At 40.2% G+C, this 11,305-nt stretch overlaps 1 long non-coding RNA gene across 1 annotated transcript; it reads right to left on the bottom strand.

Moving 5' to 3' along the window:
* Positions 1-1,434: 1,434 nt before the first annotated feature.
* LOC143415189 (uncharacterized) lies at positions 1,435-3,715 on the bottom strand. Its single transcript, XR_013095821.1, has 4 exons — positions 3,654-3,715; positions 2,439-2,576; positions 2,256-2,354; positions 1,435-1,549 (listed from the first exon to the last, which is right to left on the bottom strand). It is a non-coding gene; the product is annotated as an uncharacterized LOC143415189 (long non-coding RNA).
* Positions 3,716-11,305: the final 7,590 nt, after the last annotated feature.

Below are 11,305 nucleotides of genomic sequence, written 5' to 3'. Positions count from 1 at the left end.
TGTCGAAGAGGTTAACACGTGAGGAGCGGATCGAAATTGTGTTGATAACTGGTGAACGCAGTAACCGGGTCATTGCAGCAGATTTCAATGCAAGACACCCTACGAGACCACCCATCTCCCATGCTACAGTTAGCAAACTGCTTGCTAAGTTTCGTGAAACTGGTTCAGTGTTGGATTTGCCAAAATGTGGACGTAACAAAACTGTCACTAATGAAGAAACATCAGTGGCTGTCCTAGCTTCATTCAGCAAGAGCCCACAGCGTAGCACTCGCCGCATGTCACTGGAGAGTGGCATTAGTCGAACATGCCTTCGGCGGATATTAGCTACTCACAAATGGCACCCTTACAAACTCCAGCTACTGCAGCATCTCAACGAGGATGACCCAGATCGCCGCACAGAATTTGCAGAATGGGCAAAACAAAAATTGGAACAGGACCCTCAGTTCACACAGAAGATTTTGTTCAGTGATGAGGCAAACTTTTATGTGAATGGTGAAGTTAACAAACAAAACCACCGCTATTGGTCTGACACTAACCCACATTGGATGGATCCCTCCAAGACTGTTGGAACAACAAAAGTGATGGTTTGGTGTGGTATATGAGGTACAACGGTAGTGGGTCCATTCTTCATCAATGGAAACCTCGAGGCCACTGGATATTTGAAATTGCTACATAATGATGTGTTTCCCTCTTTATGCACTGAAGCTGGCACGTTCCCTGAGTTTTTCCAGCAAGATGGTCACCACCACATTATGGGTGCCAGATCCGAGCATTCCTAGATGAACAGTTTCCTGGAAAATGGATTCGTCGTCGTGGGCCAGTTGAATGGCCCCCAAGGTCTCCCGATCTGACCCCCTTAGACTTTTATCTTTGGGGTCATCTGAAGGCAATTGTCTATGGTGTGAAGATACGAGATGTGCAGCACCTGAAACTATGGATACTGGATGCCTGTGCTGGCATTTCTCCTGCGGTGTTGCTATCAGTGTGTGAAGAGTGGGAGAAGAGGGTTGCATTGACAATCCAACACAATGGACAGCACATTGAACATATTTTATAAGTGGTCAGAAACTTGTAAATAACTCATGAAAGAATACATTTACGTTGAAACCAAGCACACCATTGTTTTTCTTGTGACATTACCAATAAGTTTGATGTGTCACATGGCCCTCTTCCTATTGAAAAAACAAAAGTTGTATCCAAAATGGCCGACTTCTAAATGGCCACCATCTTGAGGAGTTTGCCCCCTCACATATACTAATGTGCCACAAACAGGACTTTAATATCACCAACCATTCCCATGTTATTACGGTGTATCCATATAAATGGCCCACCCTGTGGAATAAAGGTATTCCTTGCTCAGTTCCTTATTTTTTTTTAATGCTGTTTAGGGCCATGAAACAACAAAAAGCAGTTCATTTAAAACACATCATTGTTACTAACAGCTCACCTCTCTGCAGGAGATGATTTTTGTCCTTTGAAATAAATGAGGCGATTTTTTGACCCGTCACTCTTTAAAGATACACTGCTTGGTTCAGGTCTCCCATAGGTCCTGTTAGACAGAGAAGAATTTTTTTTCATTTCCAGCAACAAAAACAGATGAAGACCTCACCATCATCCCAAATACAACCTTGTTTTTCCAGACTGTAAATCAGCATAAAGAAACTCCAAACAGTCACTGTAAGAACAGAGCACCACTCAGACAAACGTTCTCATCCCAAAGCATAATATGTTTAATGTGACAAATCATCGGTATGTTATGCTTTTGGCCACCCAACACATCTCTATGTTACCTGTTCAGAAAGGGATGAAGCACGAGAACTGTTTGGACTGAATCTACACATGTACATTTATTTTACTTTCTCATTATGAATCGCTTTGGAAAACACTATCTAATATGATTAAGGTTGTGGTTAAGAGTAGGGATAAGGTTATGGTTAGGATTAGGATTAGGATTAAGTTTAGGGTTAGGGCTGGAATACACGTCTGGAACGTGTGTTACCACCGGGAGAGTCATTCTATTGGATCCTATCCACAACCCGGCACGCATCATAGGGGCGCGGAAGGTTACATTTCTGGTTCCTATGTGACACCTCAGGACATGACAAATCATCGGTATGTTACGTATCGGGAAGGGGAACGGTCTCACCCAGACGTAAACACTTTACTTTGGCCTTTACAGGACTACCCATGTTCCTACTTTCAACAGGCACCAAAATGATAACTATCAAAAAGTTCATATTACTAACACAGCTCACCTCTCTGCAGATGATTTTTGTCCTTTAAAATAAATGAGGCGATTTTTTGACCAGTCACTCTTTAAGGACACACAGCTGGGTTCAGCTCCAGGTTGGTTCCTGTGAATAATGATGGAGCAGTGATGTGAGAGCTGAGCTGTGACATGGAGAAGAGTCTTGGACAGTTAGAGATGGTCATCTCACCTCTGAGCTTTGGTCTGGCTCTCATGTTCCCCACACAGAGTGGTTTTAGAGGGAGGGACTCCCTCCTGTCTGTTCTCACACTGATCCATGCTGCTGAATTCACATCCACATCAGCTCACACACACTTTCTACCTTCACCTGCAGAGGAAACACAAAACATTCATGTGGCAGTCAGACGGCAGTGTGACGCAGAAGAAGCTTCCATCAGCTGATGTATTTCAGGATGGCTGCCAAACTGCTAGACTTACTTTTAGAAGAACTAATAAGCTTACACCTGCCACTGGCTTATTGCTGAACAGAACACATCAGTGACAAGTTTGTGTTGGCATCCTTACTACTATTAAAACACACTGATGGTGGTTAGTTAGAGGATAAGTGCTTAACTCTATTTTAGGTTATTTTGGTACTCACAATCTCTCTGTGCTTCTCCACTTGTCACACATGACATTTGAAATATTATTAGCATTAACTGAAAAAATCTATTGTGTCGACTCTGTCTTGGTGCAGATTTAGATACAAATATTGAACTTAAGCAGTGTGACTCTGTGTTTTGAAGGAAAAGTCATGCTGCGATTTCAGTGTTTACTGCTTCTATTTTATTACATCTGGAAATAGAAGGTTAAATATAATTGATAAAGGAAGAAATGTATTTGAATTTCTGAAGTGATAACACTGAACTCAAAATTTAAACATTAACTGTGGTTACACAGGTGTGAGGGATTAACTACAATTGAATTGCTGTGAATTCCACAGATCCTCCATAAATCCATCCCAACAATGGCACTTACAGGAACCCAGCAGGAAGAACTCACCCATTCCAGTAATGTACTTTGTTCCTTCATAAAACAACAATAAAACAGCCTCAGAGTCAAACTAGAGCTTAGCAACAGCACTTCAGTTTTATAGTTTGATTATGAAACCGTTCAGGGTGCACTTCAAGAACACCTGAGTCTTAGTAAATATAACACAGTCAGGCTTTCTGTGTTTAAAATGATCTGATGAACAAATCTCTACCTGCTCATTCTGTTTGAAAGGCTCTGAGCCGAATGTTGGAGACTTCGTTGTTGGGGGTTTGGAGTCTTTAGCCAATTCAAGACCTCAGAGATTAGAGTCTTCAAATGTTCACCACATAAGCTAACAAACAAAGATAAAAGCAGCTGCTTTGTGATGGAGAGAAAAACCTGGGAGGCTCAAATAAATCAAAGTTCTACTCACTCTGCGTTTCTCCCACTAGCTTCTTCGCTATTCAGCTCTCTGGTGTCTTCACGACGTCTGTGTCAAGAAAAAAAGAAAATTCCCCAAATCATCTCTGTTATCACTCAGGCTCATTAAACTCTTCAAACAAGTCTTAAGCTGTAGCTCATAGGTTGAAAATCAGCTGATACATTGTAATATGGCTTCAATAATTAACTTGCAACAACGCTCTGACTGGAACACCCTAAACAAAGCTGAGAACAAATAAACCTCCGCTTTCCTGACAACTATTAACATTTACACATCAAATGTTGAGCAATCTGTACCTCAGTCTACTGCAAACAAAGAACGGTACAGCAGCTGGAAACGTTCCTCCTTCACCTCTACAGGAAACATTGAGGGCAAAGTTGAAACCCTCAGGCCAATCACTGATCTCGATATTGTTGTTTCTAGTATTTTGAATTCAACGTTAAATGAAAGTTTGTTTATATCTACAATTTACAAAGCATCACAGGAAGTTACGAAAGTTCAGGGAAATGTTGCTCCGGCGGACGAGGAAATGAGCTGACTGGGAGTAATGGGAAAAAAACTGAACAAACTGGATTTTAGTGACCGAGGAGTTTTTGAAAAGATGGCTTCAAACGATAAACAGATGAAAGGCACTTATGTGTTCGTGTTCACTCTCATGATTTTTCACAGTATTTTATTCTTAAGTTTCCGTCCACGTTATTTCAGGTCACTTTGGGCTTTTTAGGTTTAATGTATTTTCAGATTTCTATTTTCTTCTCCTGTTTCTAATTCCCAGTCAGCCCTCAGTCTGTGCATATACTGCTCCTTCTTTGTCTTAGCATTTGCTTTGCTGACATAGTGTCCTCTGGGTTTTCTAAATTACCTCTAAGATGTAGTTTTCACCCACTGACTTGGATTTGGCCTTTTACCACTTGACCTGAATAAAGATTTTATTTTTTGCTTTGAGTCCTGACCTGATATGATGAGTGCTTTGTTAATATATATATTTTCTGTATTATTACTGGATGTTTAATCAAACAATAGTTTAACATTTAAAATTACAAATTAGTTTGAAGAATGAGAGTTTGTTTCAAACACAATTTAATACAGTAGATAGTGAAAAAACAGGAAATGTCTGTCATTTAAACTTTTTATCTGTTACTTAATTTTTACTTAATTTCTGTTGTAAAATGAATAATGGGGGTTCTTTATTAATAGGAAAGGCTTAAAATATGTGAAAATACAGTGAAAAATTCAAAATCTATGCATTTTCAGGGCGTTCTAGTGGGCCTGACTGGAGTCTTTGTCGCGGGGACGCGGGGTACTCCTTGGACAGGTCTCCAGTCTGTTGCATGGCTAACACAGGGAGATAGACAACCATTCACATTTACATTCACACCCATAGGCAATTTAGAATCCCTACACCCACTAACTGCGAGTCTTTGGGCTGTGGGAAGATAAAATACAAATTAAGTATTAAAATAAAAGCCTCTAGACTGGCAACAGCAAAATGTGCTGTAAAAACTAAAAGAAAAACTGTGAAGTTGTGATAGTCATGAATGCATTTCTTTTTAAAGTAACTGAATACCAAGGGGCATAGATTTAAAAAAATGAAGACTGAAAGACACTATATAAAAAAATAAAACAAAGTAATAACAAAATCTTACCTTCCAAATATAACTCTGTATTTGCACGTGGGGATGAAAGGGAATCATAATTTAATTTCAGGAACTGTTTTTGAATTCCATGTGCTGACTTTGAAACTGTCCCATTAATATGATTTAATTAATATTTCTTTTTTTCCTGCCTTGCAGTTTGACAGTTTTTGTCAAAGATCACTGAGCTACATTCTCACATCTACCTGCTGAACAGGAGAATGGCTGCAGTTTGCGTCTCGATGCCTGAGATTGTCCAGTTGGCAATGTGCATCTACCAGTTTTGCAGACAGGTGCTTCACTTGTGCCTCTCCAAAATGATTGTAGGTTAAGTGTAGCTTTCTCAGATGGTAGGAGTTGGAGCTTAGAGCTGAGAACAAACAGCTATTAGAGAACAGTGCTACTATAGTAAGTTTAAGTGTTAAATTCAAACCTTTATTCATTATTGTCTTTATATTTCATATTGAAATAAAATATAGTCATTTGACTGTAAGGTTGACTCTGGGGAATTGTCTCCCCCTGGTGGCCAAAAGAAGAAGCGTTTGGCATCAGTTTGCTGACCACAGTGTTTGTTTTAATTCTCTTAGTCCCAAAAATATGATGCTTGGGTTCAACGTGCAGGTTATATTAAAAGGGAAATTGCACAGATTTTAGTCAGTAAAGGTCAGTTTATTATTAGTGGTAGTATAAGTAGTGTAATGTTGTGTAATGTTTGGGTACAACCACAGAGTCTAAATAGTCTTCAGATGTACACTCAGTTGTATCACTGTAGCTTTTCTACCTGCCGCTGACATTATTTTCCTTTACTCTTCCAAAGGTTTTATTTTGAAATGATTTCCATACTTATTAATATAATTCATTGGACTGTGGCTAATTCACATGCCAATCCTCACTGGGGTACTATAAACATTTGCTCTTTTTGTGAACTCTGCTTCCAATTTTCTTAATTTCTTTTTATTTATAGCTCTTTACCTTTCACATTTTAAATAAAGGCTTTGATATTATTATTATTATATTAATGAAAAGTCAGGACATAGAAAATGATAAATGCTTTGAGAAAATATTTATTAGACGCATGGACAGAAATGTCATGACTGTGGCAGGTGAGCAGAGAGCTTCCTCTTCCAATGATGTGTCATTAAAAGGGTATTTTCTTTCAGTTCAGCTCATCTGACTTTTGCCATTACCTCTTTCTTCCTGAATATACCTGTGTGTTTGTGTTTGTGTGTAATGGCTTGAATGGATGTTCAAGGCTGTGGCAGCCGTCTAATGGGTTTATATTTACCTGCCTGCCTCCAAACGTAGCTCAATCAGTCCATTAGAAAAACAAAATGAATAGCTCCTTGCACAAGTGACCATCTGAATCACCTGAAGTAGAATTCCCTATAGCTCCGGAAGAAGTTCTAACAAAAAATAGGATAAAATAAAATATATGAGCTACAAATGTAAAGTCCTCATTTTCACATGTGAAATTTACAAAAAAATATCAGAAATACAAAATTATCACCAGCAGAATTTGGCCTATTTTCTATTTTCTATGCTTTATAAATGTGAAAGAAGTAAAAAGTAAAAATTGTACCAAAACTATTTTAATAATAAATATAAGCATTGCAATGATGTGTGAGTTTCCAAATGACTGACAAAATATGACTATGTAGCTCTAAAGTGAGGCTCACTTAATTAGGTGTATCTGTTCAACTTTTCATTAATGCAAATATCTAATCAGCCAATCACATTTCAGCAACTGAATTTGTTTAGGCACGTAGACATGGTCAAGAAAACGTGCTGAAGCTCAAATCAGAATGTAGAATAAAGGTGATTTAAGCGATTTTGAATGTGGCATGGTTGTTGATCTGAATATTTTAGAAACTTGGATTTTCCCACACAACCATCTCTCAGGTTTACAGAGAACAATAAAGAGAAAATATCCAGTTCTGTGGGTGAAAATGGCTTGTTGATGTCAGAGGTCAGAGGAGAATGGCCAGACTGCTCCCAATTTATAGCAAGACAACAGTAACTCAAATAACCACTCGTTACTTGTAATTGTGCAGAAGAGCATCTCTGAATGCATGTCAAACTTTGAAGCAGGTAGACTACACCAGGTGTCAGCTGAGGTCCCAGTAGGCACAAGATCATAACAGCTGGACAACAAAAAATTGGAAAAATGTTGTCTGGTCTGATGAGTGTCGAGTTGTGCTGTGACATTCAGATGGTAGAGTCAGAATTTGGTGTGAACATGAAAGCATAGATCAATCCCGCCATCTATCAACAGTTCAGGCTGCTGGTGGTGTGATGCATGGGGGTATTTTCTTCCTTCGAATTATTTTGTTTTTATTTTCTTTAGTACCAACTGAGCATTGGTTATAAACCAAGTTTCAAAATTCAAAGCTTAGGTTTGTTTAGAAGATGCTTCCTTTGAAGTTACAGCTTTGTAGAAAAGTATTAAGTGGATATATATAACTTTACATCAGGGCTTCTATCTAACAGAAACCTCTTATAGAGGCTCCAAAAGGCCTCCAAAAAGTAAAACATCCCCAGTCTACACATAACCCTAAAAGGCGTTGAATAAAACTGTTCAGGGGAAAGATAGCATCAAAGAGCAGGTGCAAGTAGAAGAACAGCCCTTATAAGACATTGCATGAAGTTAAAATTAGCCTTTAGATGGGCAGAGCCTTAACCCCAAAAAGAGGCTTTTGCTGGTTCTTGAGGAAAAATAGACCATCAGTGCAGATCTCTTAATGACACGAAGAAAGGCGACTTCTACATGACATTTCTACTTTCTTCAAGGCTACTACATGTACATCTTTTCAGAAAACTTCTAAACAGATGTGGAGAAAACAGAAAAAAATGAAATAAAAAGGTGAAATCAACTTCCTCACAGACAGACCCCAATCAGTGAGGGTGGGAAAACAAGTCTCCCCCTCCATCTCACTCAGCACTGGAGTGCCTCAGGGCTGTGTTTTAAGCCCCCTGCTGTACTCACTGTACACTTATGACTAGGGATGGGTACCGGTGTCATAAACGGTAGTAACCAGACCGAAAAGCAGCGCACATTTCGGTGCTTTATTTCGGTGCTTTTTTTTCCTGAGCTGTGATACACTTCTAGCCAATCATTTTACGTTTCCCAGGATAGTAGGCGGGGCCAGGTACGTACGTTCAGTTAGAGCAGAGCTACAGATTAAAAATGTCCAAGGCGAAGCGGTCAAAAGTGTGGTTGTACTTCACAGCAAAATATGCAAACTCAGCAGCCTGCAACAAGTGCTTTAAGCTGATACTGTGATACTGTCAAAGGAGGTAACACCAAGAATCCGATGAAACACCTGGCGACACATAGTGGTTTTTTTAGAAATGCGCCGTATTTGATAGCTTGCTGCGAGACCTCACACTGTGCACGTTGGGTGGGTTGCCAGTTATCGGACCCGGAGCAACATCCCCCAAAAACCCGAAGAATAGAGTCCTGGCCCCTAGCCCTGCCAGTGTAGCAGAAATGATGAGGATGATGATGCAGCAGCAGCCGTTCTTCTCTGCGTGAGTCGCTTAATGTTGTTCGAGTGTAATTTACGTTGAGTAGGCTAACCACATTATTACATTAATGCATGTAAGGTGAACTAGCAAACATCATCATAGCTACATGCGGCTGTCTTCTTGTTTGATGGCAGATACTCCCTTCACCCTGGACAAAAAGGCTAAAATGACCAAAGAAAAAGTGGAAAACAGTTAAACATGAGAGGTTTTTGGACAAAGTTTGTGTTTTTTCCATTGTTTAAGCACTGCTTCCAGCCAAGAGTGATACCATATATGCCCCATATATGCAGAAAAGGCTAACATTGTTATCTTTTTACAAAAAAAAAACAAAACAGCTGAACATGAGAGGTTTTTGGACAAAGTTTGTGTTCTCCATTCTTTAAGCACCGGTTCGGGCACCGTTTAAGCACCGGCACCGTTTCAAAAGTACCGATTTGGCACCGGTATCGGATAAAACCTAAACGATACCCATCCCTACTTATGACTGTGTAAACACATCCGACACCACCTCCATTGTCAAGTTTGCTGACGACACTGCTGTTGTGGGCCTGATCTCCGACAACATCGAGACGGCCTACCTGGAGGAGATTAGGAACCTGGAGACCTGGTGCCAGGAGAATAACCTCCTCCTAAACATCAGCAAGACTAAGGAGCTGATCGTGGACTTCACTACAAAGCAGGCGAGGAATTACAAACCCCTCATCATCAGTGGCACGCCAGTGGAGAGAGTGGACAGTTTCCGATACCTGGGTGTCCACATCACTCAGGACCTGTCATGGTCCTGTCACATCAACACCCTGGTTAAGAAAGCCCGTCAGCGTCTCTTCTTCCTCAGAAGACTTAGAGACTTCCATCTGCCACTGAAGGTGCTCAAGAACTTCCACTCCTGCACCATCGAGAGCGTCCTGACGGCAAACATCTGCACCTGGTTTGGGAACAGCACCAAGCAGGACAGACGAGATCTGCAAAGGGTGGTGCGCTTGGCAGAACGCATCATTCAATCAGAGCTCCCTGACCTGCTGTCCATCTACACCAAGTGGTGCAAGTCCAAAGCTAGGAAGATTATGATGGACCTCTCCCATCCCAACAATGGACTCTTCTCACTGTTGAGGTCTGGGAAGCGCTTCCGCTCCCTTAAGGCCAAAACAGAGAGAATGAGGAGGAGCTTCTTCCCCCAGGCTATTCGGGCCCTGAACCAGGTGTAGGACTGGACTCTCCCAAACACGTCACTATAAGACTGGACTCTCACACACGTCACCACACGCACCACCACACATTTCCTATAATCCTATAATTCCTATAATTTATAATCCTTATCTTTATAATCTCTTCTGCTATCTGCACATTCTTTACTGTAAATTCCGAAGTTAATTTGTAAATTTTTGTAGTAAACTGTAAATTGTAAATATTGTAAAACTTTTCTTCTGTCATTTAATGGTCGGGCATTGTACAGCTACAAGCATTTCACCCCCATGTCATACTGTGTATGGTTGTGTGTGTGTGACAAATAAAATTTGAATTTGAATTTGAATTTGAGTCTAAAAGGGAGGCCTGTCCAGGCTTCTTCTTTAAAAGAAGATCTTCAGAAGTTTGTTTTTGTTCTTTATATGTAGTCTTTATGTATAGTCTATGCTGAGCTTAAAAACCACTCCAAGTTCTAGACATTGAAATGAAACTTCCTGAGGCCTTAGGTAGAGGCTTTAATGCTTACGTCTGTTTCCAAGCTGTCGGTGAAAACCTTCTGTAGAATCATCATTAGTGCCGCTGAGGGCTCAGATAAAGGGGTGATGCTGCAGCAGCTGCCCGAGTTTGAAACTGTACACCCTGACCTGCAGGTTTGACTCCCGTCTTCCCTCCAATGATGACATGGCACCTCAATGTTAATCTGCCAAACCTGCCATCTGACATTTAGCACACGACAGTGGCAGTGAGGTGCTAAGCCAATATTTACACGGTTGGTCTTCCTCTTCCCCCAAAGTCTTTATTAGATTTAATGTGTGTTTTGTTTTGTTTTTGCAAAGTTTAAGCTCAATTTAAGGGTGAATTTGTCTATATTTTATCCAATTTTCTCAAGAAAAATTCAAGAATCTTGAATCTTAAGACATATAAAAAATAATAAACAACCAGAAATCATAAAACCCTGCCATTAAAAAATACAGGCTGTTGAAGTTTGTGAATATAAAACTGAACTTTGCTGGAAATCTTTTTATAAATGCTCACAAAAGGAAGATTTAAACCTGAAAAAGAATGAAGAGCTGAGGTTATGAAGTTAAAACAGTTTCTCCATATAAAATGTGAATATTTGAGGGGCAGGAGAGGTTGATGTGGAGGAAGGAGGAGGCGGGAAAACATGGAATTGTCCGTTTTCTAGAAACAGTCCACGTTTGCGAGCAGGAGCAAATGCTGGTGATGACGTTATCTGCATGCACGTGTCCTTGGCTGGCAGGATATAAAAATCAGTCGGCTGGTCAAAGCGACAGAAGA

Source organism: Maylandia zebra, linkage group LG23 (assembly GCF_041146795.1).
Source record: "Maylandia zebra isolate NMK-2024a linkage group LG23, Mzebra_GT3a, whole genome shotgun sequence".
In the NCBI taxonomy this organism is placed as follows: Eukaryota; Metazoa; Chordata; class Actinopteri; order Cichliformes; family Cichlidae; genus Maylandia; species Maylandia zebra.
The sequence above is the reverse complement of the archived record's forward strand: the minus strand, read 5'-3'. Positions and strand labels throughout refer to the sequence as shown.